Raw genomic sequence first — 15447 nt, 5'->3', positions numbered from 1 at the left:
GTGTGGAGGTTTCGGCGCGAGGGTCGAGGGGCCGGACGGTGGCTCTCCCTCCCCGGCCCCCGGTCAGTGGTACAGCCTGCTCCGCCACCGTCACGTGGGCGCCCCCTCTGTGACGTCGGCGTCTTCGCTGTAGCAAAGCTCGGCCTCTGGAATTCTGAGAACTAATTTGCTATTCGGTGACATAAGAGGGGGAGTGCGCTTCGCTTTCCTGGGGTCCGGGGCTTATTTCTCCTCTCTTCCCCATAAACTTAGCTCCTCCGAGCTCAAAACACAAAAGGAAGCGAGAGGTTCGAACCTTTGGGAAAAGTCTGTTATATATAGTAGGTTTCGGGGCGAGTAAGAGAAAAAAAAAACAATAAACACCACAGCTCTTTCCAGCTAGAATATTAGGCACCACGAGAAAAATATTTGCCAAGCAGTTTTCGGTGGGTTCATTTGCTTTATTTTTATTTGGGACAGTTTTGGATTTTTCTTTTCCTTGTTGGTGTGGTGGTTTGGGATTTGGGGTGGTTGTATTATGATGGTTTTCGGATTTTTGCTTCGGATTTTTGCCTTTTGCAACTTTGTGATGTTACGTAAATCGTAGGATCCCGCATCGGTTGGATTTTGTTTTGTTTTACCCCTGTGAAATCTCTCAAGCGATTTAAGGAAGACGTGTTATTTTAATACTGATAATGTTGAAAGAAGCTTGAATTTTTTGTCGTATGTAACAATTCCAACCCCCACTTTTTTCAGGGGGACGGGGGAGGGTGTTCAATTTTCCTTTTCCCCTTGGACTTTTACTGAGAGGACGCTCTCCTGCGCTTGAGAGGCATGTTCAAAGGATTTGTTTTGGTTTGTTTCTTTCCAGGACAGCAAGTGGTGGGTTTATTCTTTCTGTTGTTGTTGACTCTTAGGGAAATTATTGCTGCCGGAGACGTGTGTGTATGTGTACGCGTACGCGTGTGTTCCACAACATTCTGTGAGTCAAATACATGTTTGTGTTTTGCTTTTTCTTTAGGTCTTGGTTCCCCCCGCTCCCTCCCAGCTCGTTTCAAGGTCGTTGTTAAAAATCTCTCCAGTCTGTCTTTAAAGAGACCAGCCGAAGGGAATTCTAAAGGCCTGCGGTGCCAGTATCACAGATACTGCGTGGATTTAGAACACACTGTGCTACAACTACAACGCGCTTCACGCAGCACGGTCCTCTTAGTTTTAGAGCTGAGTTAAGAGGAGGAGGAAAAGGAGGGGAATCTTTCTTTCTTTCTTCCTTCCTTTCTTTTTAAAGGCAAATGCAGTGCAGAATCATTTCACTGTGGGCCTTGGTTTGTTTATTCAGAACGGCCAGTTTCCCTATTTAAATGTTGGTTGGGGTTTTTTCCCCTCCTACTCATCCCTGAATGAGGGAGACTCTTGTTTCTTTTATGTCTCTCTCTTAAAAGAAGGGTGTGAGGGGAAAATAATATTTCAGATTCCTCAAGTATTAACCCAAAATGTTTGGACCAGAAGCAGCTTTCAAAGGTCAGGCTGTTCTGAGCCTTGGCTATGAAAGTCCTTCAGGCGGACTCATTAAATTACAGACGAGTTCTTAAAGGTTCCACAAAATTTCTGCACATGTTAATTTCCAATAAAGATATCTCCCCAAATACTCTACCTCTCCAAATTTGGGTTTATAGTGGAGAAGTGAGCAGAGAGATTACTGGCTGTTTCCTGGGATATTTGGGGATCTCTTTCCCAGAAGTCTGTAAGAAGTTCAGATCAGTTGCTGCAAATGTCAGCACAGCCCCCCTTTTGAAAAGGCCGTGTTGGAGTTTTTAGAACCAGGAGAGATCCAAAGGGGTTGATTATTTTCCACAAGGGCTGGAGATTAGGAAAAATGCCTAAGTGTGTCTGTCCCTTTGAAATCTGAATATTTTAATACTTATTGACAGATGGATTACTGCAGCTTCTGCAGAAAAGCCTGTCTTGTGACGGATTTTTGAAAAATATACATAGGCCTAATCCTGTCACCGTTGTCGAAATGAACATTTTACCCCCGAAGCCACGCGTTATCGTTTAAGTGCAGATTCATTTTTCCAGAAGGCAGACTATTTTTTAAATTGTCCCCTTCCCCCTGATTTCCCCCTGAAAGAGTTTTAAAGGAATCCCACCGGATTCTAAATGACACCCGATTTTGCTGAAGCGATCGTCTTTGTGTATTTCTATGGGTGATAATTTTTGTATTTTTTATGAGTATGTTTCTCAGGTGTATCTGTGTGGTTTGGAATGTGAATTGTGTGGTTCTGCCCTGCTGCTGATTCTGCAATGTGATAACTTTTGTGATGTGGGGTCCCTTTTCTTGTCAAAGTTGTCATCCAGCCTCATTGGGTCCTCCCCACTACCGCTTTAAACACACTGCTTGTCCCTCTCGCGTTCTCTTTGCCACTCCAATCTTAGCCCCGTGGGGGCGCTGCAGAGCAAAGGGAAATCTCTCTAGCAGTAGAACCAACCGGAGTGGGGGCTGGGAATGAATTCACCCTTCTAGTACCTCAGCCCTCTAATTCTCTGCGAGAAGTCCATAAAGGAAGACCCCACCAGGCCTGGTTTGTAGATAATTAATCCCATCACAAGGGCCCTCAGACCCTTTCTGGGGCCAAGTGCCAGAGTCCCCCATTTCTAATACTTACCCCCCCCCCAATTGAAAGAAATTAACCAGAACAAGAGACGTTAAAAGAAAAAAAAAATATTGAAAATATTTTAAAGATAAGTATTTACATTTTTGTAGGTCCCCTTCTCTTTTTCAAATGAATGGTGAGGAAGATTGTGCACCCACCTCTCAATCTCTTTTCAATTACTAAGAAAGTAACTTTATCAAATTTTTTATACCCATCGAATTTCTTCCATAATGTCCTGCCTTCTCTCATTTCTTGATTTCTCCCCATTAGTAACCAGTTGGCGTCACTCTGGGAACTGCCCTCTCCCCAGCAGTGAATAAGGAAAGGATTGACTTGAATATATTCAAATTATTTCAAATCATCCATAAGAAGCCCTGAAGAGAGATTTCATGTCTGGGGTCTTATGTGTGATTCTTGTGAACTTGGAGGGTTATGTATCAAACCAGTCCTATGATTTAATGGCTTCTGGCTATTAATTCTCAGAGTAGAGGATCATGTCAGCCCGTTTGCCTGGTGGTTTGGGCATGGTAATAGGTTCTTAATCACAGGTTCTGGATAAATATAAGCTTTGTTGCAAAATGAAATAGCTTGGTCTTAATATTATGCACATTGGAGAAGGAAATGGCAACCCACTCCAGTGTTCTTGCCTGGAGAATCCCAGGGACGGGGGAGCCTGGTGGGCTTCCGTCTATGGGGTCACACAGAGTGGGACACGACTGAAGTGACTTAGTAGTAGTAGTAGTAAGGAAAGGAACAGATTTTGCATCCAGTTCCCTCACAAACTTCCCCACAATACAGTCACAGCTGAAATGGAAACTGTCCTTGGAGTAAACACTATCTTGTCCTCTTTCTAAGGGGACTCCCAAGAGGAAATTGGTTTCACCTGTCAGGAACTTCTGGCACCTTGATAGATCTTGAAACTGTCACATAAGAGAATTATAGATTTTAGGACTGGAAGGAACTTTGCAGATCAATCACTCAACTCCTCGAGGCTTCCTTCTTTCAGGAGGACAGGAGGGCCATCACTGGAGGCATGCGGGACTCCGAGACACAACTGAAAACAGGTCTTTGTGGTTCTATGGTCCTGTGTTAGAGAATCATGGGGATCCGACTACCTGGGCTTTGAGGTGGGTGTCTTGTTTTCTGACAGAATTGAGGAAAGCGAGGCTGCTTTGGGCTCTGAATTGTAAACTGGTTCTCAGAACAAACTCCAAGTCACAATGAGTATTGAGTTTTGACGGTCATTTGGACCTGGTGGTGCGTGTCGCCTATACTGTGGTACTCAACAACTACTTTTGATGGGTATGGGAGATTTTATGTACCCATTCATTTTATTTCAAATCCTTCATTTAGAGCTATTGTAAACAAGCCCCTTATATTATCCTTGGAGAGAAAAAAGCATTTTCTTGGTATGATTTAGAGAAATTGAGCAGAAAGTTTTGAGAGATTTTTTTTAAAAAGATGATTTCCAGTCACTCCCTTCAGAAAAAGAAGTGTCAACGTTTAATTCTGATCCACATGCTGCCTGCTTTCAGCCTGTATTATTCTGAGACGTTTTTTCTTCTTTAGAAACCTTTTCAGCCTCGCTCAGAGTTTACCCCCAAAACACTGATTTTTTTCCCATACTTTTCTCACTAATTTAAAATGGAAATAAATATCGGGAGCTGAAAATAGAGAAGTAATTGGGGGTGCATAATCATTTGTTTATTGCCTTCGATCACTGTTTTGAATAACAGGGTTTTCACTTCCTTTGAAACCTTAGCATGAGGGAAAGCAACAGCTGGACCAGGAGGGAGCTGGAGGGAGGAAGGCACTGGAGTGTTTGTAAACTCAGGGTGGCTGGCCCACCCTGCCACCAGCTACCGGCTGCAGGACTTAGCTGTCTTTACTACCTAAGGCTAGAAGTGGAGAAACTTGATTTGTGTGTTGTGCCTGCAGGTTTTTTTTTTTTCTTCTCCACACCGCCCTCTGCACACCTGACCATGCCAAAGCCTATTTGAAGCCGGCTTGATGGCAGGGAGAGCTGGAGAGCAGAAGAATGTGCGGAGGGGGAGGGAGGGAGTACTCGGTACTTTTCCATTCACATCTCCACAGTGGCTTTTCTTGTTTATTTCAGCCTCCACCCGCAGAACCCTTTGAGCTGCCTGAAATCGGAGTCATTAAACTGTTCCCTGAGGTCAGAGCACAGAAGCCCGGTGCATGTTTCCTCCATGTCAATATCTGTGTAACACATGTACATACAGAGACACAGGCGAAAAACTGTGTAACTGCGGGGGCACAGTGAGAGGTGGGGGAAGAAACAAAACAAAACTGGATTTGTTGCCAGAAGACCTTGGTTTCTAATTACAGTTCTGCCAGGAACTCCTTATCTGATGTGGAACAAAACCACTTGTCAGGACTCAGTTTCCTTAACTGTGTGAAGGTATAACCCAAGTGTTTGCAGGATGTCTGTCAGTTCTAAATTTGATACCTTTATGTCTAAATATATATATCTGTAACTTTAAGATGGAGAGGGGAATGGAAAGAAGCTGAGTATATATATGTGTCCCTGGGGTGGGAGAAAGAGTTAAAATGTAAACTTCTAAGTAAAGAAGGCAGTCCCAGAATCCTCACCTCTATCAATTTTTAACCAATTGTAGACCAAAGTCTGAGATTATGCTGAATAGGTCCAAAAGCCAATTGAAGATTTCAAATGTTAAGAACTGGAAGTGCCAGTTCTAAGACCTTGTACCTTTGATCTCCTGCATTCCTAATCAGATGTGACAGTTCCCAAGTGTCTTTTCTGCACCACAGTTCTGTCCCGCCCCACCACTTCTGTTTGTTTTTGGAATCAGTCCTAGTCAATGACAGGAAGGAGTTGACACTTGTAAACCGGGCACACTTTAAGCCACTGGGTCCCATGTGGATGTAAAAAATACATCATAATACTCATACAGAAGGAGAAGGAAAAAAAAAAAAAAAACCTAGATAGAAATTCCTGGTAAGAAACAGAGGTAGCTCAGCCATCACTGCATTAAAAATAATTATTTGAAGTCAGAGGAAATAACAGATGAGGAGTTTGACCTTACCAAAAAAAAAAAAAGCCTTCCTCTACCAAAACAAAGGCAGTGAAAGAGATACTTTCTACCAATATTTCCTATACTTCTATGATCTCCATTCCTTAAAAAGAAAGGTCTAAAGTTTCTCAGGCCTGGTTGTCTTAAGCAAAAGGCCTTTAATGGACCTTAGTATCTTCAGGAAATAATTTTAAAAGTAACTCCTATTTATTAACAGCGACCTCCCCCCCACCACCATCCCTCCATTTAAACCTGGAATATTGATGCCTGTTGACAAGGAGAGATGGAGCCAGTTACATTCTCACAATGAAAAACTCATGTTGAGAGTTATAATAGGCTAGAACTGGGAAGTGAAAGTGAGTCACTCAGTGGTGTCTTGACTCTTTGCGACCCTATGGATTATACAGTCCATGGAATTCTCCAGGCCAGAGTACTGGAGTGGGTAGCCTCTCTCTTCTCCAGGGGATCTTCCCAACCCATGGATTGAGCCCAGGTCTCCCGCATTGCAGGCAAATTCTTTACCAGCTGAGCCACCAGGGAAGCCAAAGAATACTGGAATGCATAGCCTATCCCTTCTCCAGCAGATCTTCCCGACCCAGGAATTGAACCGGGGTCTCCTGCATTGCAGGTGGATTCTTTACCAGCTGAGCTCCCAGGGAAGCCCTCTGTCCTCAGCAAGTGTCCGATCCCACACAACTGATTTTGTATCATTGGAAACAGGCCCACACAGAATGTACTTGCCACACACACTGGATCAGGCTGAGTCAGATCCAGAACTTTGATGTCCTGGTTCTAAATCCTCTGTGTTTTTCCATAGCTTATCATGAGAAGAGGATATGTGGTGGGCAGACCTGCCAAAGAGCCATTTTCTGTGGCCTTGCATTTTCTGTGACCTTCAGAGAAGTCCCTGCTTTTGGACTCCTGAGATGATCTCCACTGAGGTTCTACATCAGTCCTAACAGTACAATGACAGTATGGAAAGGAGCAGACTGTCAGGCACAAGTTCTGCATGTGGGTCCCAGTGTAGGATGCCGTATAGGATTCCTCACAGTTTCCTGTGGTACTGTGACTTATCACTGTTAATAAACCTATAATTATCTTATGAGTAGTGCGATTGCATTGTAATTGTGTGTACGTTGGTGTTAAAAATGTAAAATTTAATATATTTTTGGCCTAGAAACAATGATGCTACAGTAGCCAAGAGCCCACCTGGTGCCAGTTCTTGATTTCTGATCCCTTTCTGAAGTAACAGAAAGCAAGGCTCCTTGGAGAAATGGCTGGTTCTAGGCTAGGACTGGGGCAAGAGGTATATACGACATTAGAATGGGACATTATATAGCACTGTAAATAAGGAATTGCTGAAAAACAAACAAAAACTGCATCCATAGGGGTATTTCAAAGAGACTGGAGCCACCTGAAGAACTCCCAGTGGCCAAAGCTGGAAAATTTGGAGCAAGAAAAAGAAATTGAATAATATTGGATCTCAACCCAAAGTATAAAAGAAATATCCATGAATCCACACTGATCTTCATTAATTACTAAATAAATTAACAAATGGGAGGAAAGAGACAAATTTCTTTTGCAGAAGAATTTCAAAGAATTTGTGTAGATACACTGCTGTCAAGGATGGGAATAGGCGGGTATATAACTGCTCACTCCTCAAGTGTGAGCTATGGGTAATGACTTCCTTCCAAAGAGTACAGTTTAGGATGGGACAGGGGAGGGAATAATTTTACATGGAGAAATCTAGCAAACACTACTCCAGCCACCTCATCAAGAGCAACATCAGCAATTATAAACCATGTTGACTGCGTGTACCTTTGATATGAGCAATCTGAACATGGTTCTTTAACTATGTGGTCTTTCTCCCATACCCCAGACTATTTATGAGAAAGGTATCAGATTCCAACAGAAGGGCATCCTACAAAAGACGTCACCAGTATTCCTCAAAACTATCGAGGGAAGTCTGAGAAATTGCTCCAGCCAAGAGTAACCTCACACAATATGACAATATAATGTAGAGTCCTTGGTGGGGTCATAGAACAGAAGAAGATAAGGTGAACCCAGATAAATCTGAATAATTGACAGAATTTAGTTAATAATGTTTTATCAGTGTTGTTTATCAGTTGTTACAAATGTTCCATGTAATATTAAATGTTCATGATAACGAGAAAATGGTTACAGGTTTGTTCCATCTTCTCAATATTTCTGTTTAAAAAATATTTAGGAGGCATATCTTTTTTTTTTTTCAATATGAGAAACTTCCAAAAATGAGCTAGGTCTCTTGAAATCTAGGAGATTTTCTTCTCACTCAGTCATGCCCCCAAAATAGAGTCAGGAAAATGAGGGAACCTGCATGTATTCTTCAGTTTACTAAATTGAAAGCAATTTAGCTAATTTCTGTATGTCACCATCTGGACACAGAACTGTCAGAACACTAGAGAAGCACCAAAGACCAAGTGTTGTCATGGTGGTGGATGACTCAAGCCACCTCATTAATCTACTTATTCTACATTTCTTTCTGAAAACCCTCCATGGAAACAATGTCCTGAAAGATCTAGCCTTCAGTTCATACAGGACACCTAATACTTAGGGATTCACCACGGAGGTTGGGGGAGCTCCAGGATCTTCCAGAATGTCTAGTATCTCATTGTACAACTCCAAAAGATCTGTGAATCTCATCATAGTTTAACTCTGGGTCTAGAGAAGAATGCTGGCTGGACCCCATAACTCTTGAGTATGTCTTCATTATCTATGACCCCCTTACCTAAACTAGAAAAATCCAGAGAGAGAAATGGTTTGCCAAGACCACCCCACAAATCAGTGGTAGAGTTGATTCCCATCAACCAACCTACCCTGAATAAAGTTTTTTTGCTGCAGTATTCTCTTTAGTAAACTAAGGACTACTATTGCATTAGTATATTAATACATTATTTCAGAAATGCCGCATTTATTTCTAACTAATTGTCAGTTACCCGTGGTGTCCAATTCCGATGCTGCACTGCATTTTAAGCATCTCTTCTTCTTTCCCTGTTTTCTCACCTTTTCCCACTTGCATCAACCTCTCTGCCACGTGGTTATAAGATCCTTGGACCAACAGCTGTACTCACTATGGAGGCTATTTAAATACTTCTTGGTGAAATGAGGTGAGACTAAATGCTATCACAGTCCAATTTGGGTAGCATGACTCTCAGCAATCTATTTGGTCACATGTCTCAAGAATCACAAATGTAGTCATGCCCTGTGACCCAGTAATTCTACTTCTAGGAATCTATCTTCAAGGCACAATTCAACACATAGGGGGAAAAAGAAATCTTTGAATGAATATATGCATTTAAGCATTATATCTAGCAACAAAAAGGTTGAACAATCTACATATCTAATTAAATATAAATGCAACTAATTTTGAAAAACCAGGATTGGAAAATACTTGTGGTAATAGATAAAGTGAAAAGAGGTAGAATGTATATGTAGTGTATTTATGCATGGGTGCACGCTAAGTCACTTCAGTCGTGTCTGACTGTGACTCTGGACTGTAGCTCTCCAGGCTCCTCTGTCCATGGGATTCTCCAGGCAAGAGTGGATTGCCATGCCCTCCTCCAGGGGATCTTTCTGACCCAGAGGTAGAATCTGAGTCTCTTATATATCCTACATTGGCAGGCAGTTTCTTTACCACTAATACCACCCCGGAAGTCCAGTGTATTTATAATTCTGTTTAAAAATACTATACATAAAAAATAAACTAGATATAAATAAAAGTACACAATTACAAAAAAAATTTTAAAAACCCAAAACAAAAAAACTATTTACATTGGCTCTCTCTTAAGGTAGTAGGGTCATGGATACTTTTTTCTCCTTTATTTTTTGTCTTCCAAATTGTATATTGTTTATATATCAGTTTGATAGCTATCTGTCTCATAAGCACATACTCAAGACCATGAAAAGCCCTGAGTGAAGTCTTTTAAATACAAGCAATTAGTCCTGTAATTCACAGTTTTGAATGTTTGACCTAAAGTTGAAGCCTCCCACATCTTTGAGGCCTAGAGCAAAAGTGAGAACTGCCCACTCAGTCCTGGAGAAGACCTTTTACTCTGGGAGACACTTGTCTCCAAACCAACAAAACATCACCCTTTCTGAGCACATTGACCATAAAGAGGTTGAATGGATCCTGTAAATCTTTGATCTGTCTCCGCCCCCTGGGTCTTGGTGTGCTTATCTGGTTTGTTGGTGTTTCACAGCATATGCAAATGTCAAAGGGTTTCCTGGTTGCTTTACTGTCTCTATGAGGCCACCCAGGAGATCTCCTGGTAAAGAGACCTTCTTTGAGATCCTCCTGGGACTATGGGAGATTTGTTTTTAATTCTTATAACCTATTTGACTAGTGAATTCTAAGGAAAACAATTTAAAAACAAACTCTATCAATTTTTTTTCCCTTCAGAGACTCACAGGGTTGTTAGGAACTTCTAGGGGGTGAGTGGCTACCATCCATCGTTTGAATCTCTGGTTCTCAGAAAAGGGCATAGGGGGAGATGGCAGGATCTAGGAGGTGAGGTAAGGACCAGGGTTCTGTTAAACTCTCTTCCCTTAGACCACTGATCTAATTCCTCACACTCAAGTGCATTCATTCAGTCATTCACACAACACACAGTTCATTGGGAGCCTTCAGTGGGATAGAAACTATTTTCACTGTGTACTGGGAAAATAAATATGAATACAACAGGGGACTTTGGCTCTAGGGGGCACATAGTCTACTGAGAAAGCAAAGGCCAAGAATGGTGCAAGAGCTGTTCTAGGTCATGCAAAAGATAGTCCCCGTGCCCAGGCTGGGCCCCAGTATCCTGATTCTGAGCCAAATAAAACTTTCTGGCTGCTTCTCAGATGCTGTGTCTACCTCCCAGTCCAAACCAGTGCCAGGCACTGACTGCCTCCTTGGGCAGCTTCAGCCTCTGAGTTTTTTGTTCAGTATTGATGAGAACAGACTATAACTCAGCTGCCTCAATGTACCATTCAGCAATGGTGGATGCACTATGCAATGCACCCAATACCCAATGCGGAGAAATCCACAAGAGCCTGAAGCATGTGCAGCTTCACCACCCCCAACACCAGGTCAGCTCAGCCTACAGGCCAGAGCTTTGCCTGGACTGTGATTTTTACATCTTTGCATGCCTGACAGGTTCTAGGATGAACACAGCCTCGTGCTATTCCAAAGCACACAGCCTCAAGTAATGTCCACAGCCTGGAATCCAGAACCCAATACCAAATCTAACAGGATCTAAACACCTAATAGATCCTGATGCCTTCTCAACTAAATCCAAGTTTACCCCAACCCTCTGGGCATCCTGGACCTTTGGGTAATACACTAACAAGTGATAAAACCAGGTACCAGTCCTGCATCCAGACCACTTTGCATAGTATGCTAGTTGCCAAGGCCCAGCCCGCCTGACGGTTGAACCCATGTGCTAGGAATCGTAACCATTTCCTTTCTATGGCCAGGCAAGGATGAGTTGGTTATAAAGATGGCATAAGAATTCCTGATACAATTTCAACAATCTTCAGTTAGTTGGAAGGCGCATGAAGTGGCAGCTTGCAGCTCACCCTTTGGTGGCTGCTGCTGCTGCTAAGTCACTTCAGTCGTGTCCGACTCTGTGTGACCCCATAGACGGAAGCCCACCAGGCTCCCCCGTCCCTGGCACTGAAATGCTGGCAGAATGCTCAAAAGAAAATGGGACAGAAAAAGATTAATAATGACATTAATAAAGGTCATAATTTGGAATTATATATTGAGAAGACTTGACGATGGTGATGATAAATCAATAACCAAGCACTTTAGGCCCTCAAACTTCTTCCCAGTCTTGTCTCCTGTAACCGTTTTCTACCCCAGATTCTTAGCATTCTCCAAGGACCCAGACACTTACCTCCACTCCACACCCAGGGCTTGATCATTGCCTTTGATAGGCTAGAAGCTCCTCAAAGACAAGAATACCTCATTTTTGTTGTATTGTACTTATATCCAACACATGGTACTCACTTCAGAAATGTTGATTGAATTCAAGTAGGTAGAACTGAAAGGGAATTTGATGTGAAATCTGATGATCTGGGTTCCAGTTAAAAGTTCCACAACTGACTAACTTCTGTGAGTCTCAGTTTCTTGTTCTCTAAAATGGTAATTTCTGTTCAGGGACGACATCACAGGATTCCCATGAGAGTCAAGTACCATGGAAGGGAAGGTACTTTGGAAATTATAACGCATAATTCAAAGTAGTTGTTGACTGTTGAGTGAGTGGACAAACTAATGAGCCATCACAGTGAAGTGAAGCCATCAGGTTATTCCATAACCGATTTTGTGATTCAGATTATATCTGGGGAGCAATGTGTTTGCAGTGTCCTGCCTTGACTTTTAACCATCCTTAAATATGGTTATTTCACTTCCCGAAATAATTTAACTCTTTCAGTACAGGAAGACATAAATTACTGCAGAGGATTCATACTCATCCATAGAGAATAAAAAAGATCATCAGAAAGTCTTTATGTTCTTGAAATGCAGAATTGGAAATGACCCATTTCCCAGTAATGGGAACTGAAATCCAGTATTAGATCCTCCTTTTTGGTACCTTCTTCCTCTTCCTCCTCTTTCTACCTTGGCCCCTCCCTACTCCTCCCTTGCACCCAAATGGAATAAGTCTTTTGTTTTGAGCTAACTTTAGTCTTAGAAAAAGGTATTAACAAAGCACAAATTCATCAGGGCTGTTTTCTAGGAGCAACAAGTTGCATTTCTATAACGATTTTTAAGCTCTTGAGTTGATGCTTGAGTTACAAATGACAGAGAGAGCCTTGGACTAGCTTTGTCCTGTAAGAGAATCCATGCATCTCTCTATCCCTTCTGCCTCCACAACAAATGTAGAACAGAGTTCATGGATGTGACAGTGAATATAAAAAAAGAGTTAGGAACAAGTTGGTCTTGATAAAGAGGAGGAAACAAAACATGAATATGGGTGCTGGAGAGAAGGTAAGGGCTTCGCTCCAGTAACAAATCAAGGCAATGTGTAAGATGCAGCAACAGACCTTTGTTAGAATTAAAAAAAAAAAAAAAACTACTCAAAAGTCTACATCCTAATTATAATCTATGACAATAGGTCCCTAAAAGGAACGAAATACCGGGTGGACTCAGGGGAAATAAAATGACAATCTTCAAAAGGGCCAGGACGCATGGCAAGAGAAAGTTCCTAGAACTGGGACCTCATCTGCCCATATTTGCCAGTTTTGCCAACACTAAACCCATGATGAACAGCTAACTTATTTTTGGATTCCTAGAGGTGGGAAGAAGAGAATACTGGATGTATATGGCATTAAAAAAAAAAAAAAAACACCTCCAACGTGGGAGGGCTGGGACGATGTCCAAGCTGTGCAAGGGCAGCCACCTCCCCCATATGGTTCCTTTTTTTTCTTTCTACCCTTCCCATTCCCAACACCTCTAACCCAAGCATACCTGTGAAGTTGCATTCCTGCACAAAGCTAAATGTGTGTGTATTGTGGTGGGTGAGGCGTGGGGGTGTGGGATGGCCCTGGGAGAAAGCAAAGTAACATAAAGATACTTCCCTTTTCAACACTGAAAGCTGGGAAGGTTCAGAAGAAAATGAAGGAGTGCTGTAAGATTCTAGGAACTAGAAACTGAGAAGATGGAGAAACAGAAAATATTCAACTGTATTCCCTTATTTTATTATTCGCTTGGTTGGACTTTTTTCAGCGTGGAATAAATATGTGTTGATATTTTCAGTTCTTATCAATTTACAGCTACAAAAGTAATGAATTGAGCACCTATGCTAAGTACTAGGCTACACTTTTCACACACAAAGAACAATTGCAGACCTGCCCTAAGAGAAGCTGGTAATCTAGTCAAGGAGACAATCATTATACAAGTAAATCCACAGATGATTATACATTATAAATTATGACAGCTGAAATACAGGCATAGGTAAGGTGCTCTGACATGGGAGAAGAAGGGAACTTACCTAATGTACGGGCCTCGCTATTAAGGTCAAGTTTAAGCTGAGACTGAAAAAAGAGGGTAGGTTAGCCACATCAAGAATGAGGAAGAAAGTATACTGGGAAGAGGGAACAGAGATCAGTCCTAAAGGGAGTAGAACCGTGGCACATTCGGAGATCTGAAAGAGGCCAGCATGGCACAGAGAGAGTGGTAAAGATGAATTTGGAGGGAGAATCAGGAGCTGCACTATGTAGGTCGTTATAGACGATGGTCAGAAATTTAGAGATGAAGTGTGGTGAGAAGTTATTTAATATTTTCAGGCAGGGTGATGCCATGATATGACTTATGTTTTAAGAAAAGCACCCCAGCTCTTGTGTGGAAGGTGAGTTAGAAAGAAGCACAAGGAGATTCTTGAAGAGGCTAAGGTCAGAGTCCCAGTGAGAGATGAAGGTAGCTGGGACTGTAGAAGTAGCAGTGCAGGTGGTGAGGTATGGGAAGGTTTGACACATACTTTAATGGTAGAATTGACAAGATTGAAAGAAAGATTGGGTTGACTAGGAGTGGGTGGCAAAGGAGAGAAGGGTATCAAGAATGAATCCCAAGGTTCTGGTTTAAGTAATTGGGTGGATATGTTTCTATTGACTGAGTTAAAAATACTGCAAAGGGGGAGCTTGCTGGGAGATAATTGCTGGAAATCAAGAACTCTGTTTTGAATGTGGTATATTTCAGATGTCTCTGGAGTAGATGTCAAAGTGAGCAGTTGAATATTTAAGATCTGATCTCAAAAGAGATGTCTGGTTTGGAGATATCAAATTTGGATACATCAAAATAGAGCTAGTATTTGAAGCTAGGAGAAACGGTAGGTTTTCATATCAGACCAGGTGTTGAAAAATAGAATAAAAAATAGTAAAGATGGAACATGTCTTAGAACTACTCCAGTCCAAACTCATTTCTCAATTAGTACCAAAACTGGGAACTAAAGTGAAGCCATTGGTGGAAACGGAGTTAATAAGAGACTGGGTCTCCTTTTTGGAGCAACACTTTTTTTATTTTACAATGTCTGTCAACATCTGACATCAGAACGATGTAGACTGAGAAACTGTGAGACATAATTCTATAGGTCTGGCTCACGGTGTCATATCTCCATCTCTGCTGGTTCCCTGCTTACTGAAAAGACAGTCATCCCAAATGAACATGCCTGGCAATTTGCTATCGAGAGGGTCCATGCCTTAGAGTGGGTACAAAGCTGCTAAAGCCACATTCCTGTGTAGCTCCGTCCTACTCAGCTTTGCACCTGTGGTCCCTGCAATTATTTAGGAACTGGACCATCCCTCCTCCCAAGTGTGAGCCCCTGAAGGTCAGGAGTTACTTTTACTTTTCTTGTTATGTATGTTAATCTTACTGTCACACCTGCAATAAGTAACTTACTCATCTAACACATGTTCTGAATCAGAGGAACCCGATAAATTGAAACCTTCCATCAGATTTAATGCACCTTTAGTTATCTTTCCATTCTTCCAAGGAAATATATTTACAGAGCACATGCTATACGTCAGGTATGGTGCTAAAGGTTACAACTGTGTTCAGTCTTTTAATACAGATATCATATTATAGTTGTGATTAGCTCTTGTCCAGTGTATTTATGCTTATTCATCTGTACACATTTGTATACCTTCCATCTGATTAGATGAATATTGTACATCAACCGTGTGTACAGAGTTGAAAAGCCTCTGTCACTCAGGGCTATTAGGCCAGTGCAGGAGAGAGGCGTATTGGA

At 41.9% G+C, this 15447-nt stretch overlaps 1 long non-coding RNA gene across 4 annotated transcripts; it reads left to right on the top strand.

Annotated features, from left to right (window-relative positions):
* The first annotated feature begins 161 nt into the window (after positions 1–161).
* On the top strand, positions 162–6788 carry LOC129544612 (uncharacterized). Of its 4 annotated transcripts, none has more exons than XR_008683495.2 (4): positions 162–425; positions 1001–1179; positions 3637–3757; positions 4747–6788. It is a non-coding gene; the product is annotated as an uncharacterized LOC129544612 (long non-coding RNA). The 4 variants fall into 4 exon arrangements; XR_008683494.2 differs by having other exon boundaries at positions 1001–1201; XR_008683492.2 differs by lacking the exon at positions 1001–1179 and having other exon boundaries at positions 170–425; positions 4747–4806; positions 6504–6788.
* Positions 6789–15447: the final 8659 nt, after the last annotated feature.

Source organism: Moschus berezovskii, chromosome 1, assembly GCF_049115385.1.
Source record: "Moschus berezovskii isolate FMDL1 chromosome 1, NW_MosBer_1.0, whole genome shotgun sequence".
NCBI lineage: Eukaryota > Metazoa > Chordata > Mammalia > Artiodactyla > Moschidae > Moschus > Moschus berezovskii.
Note: the sequence above shows the minus strand (reverse complement) of the source record. Positions and strands in the feature narration are given on the sequence as shown.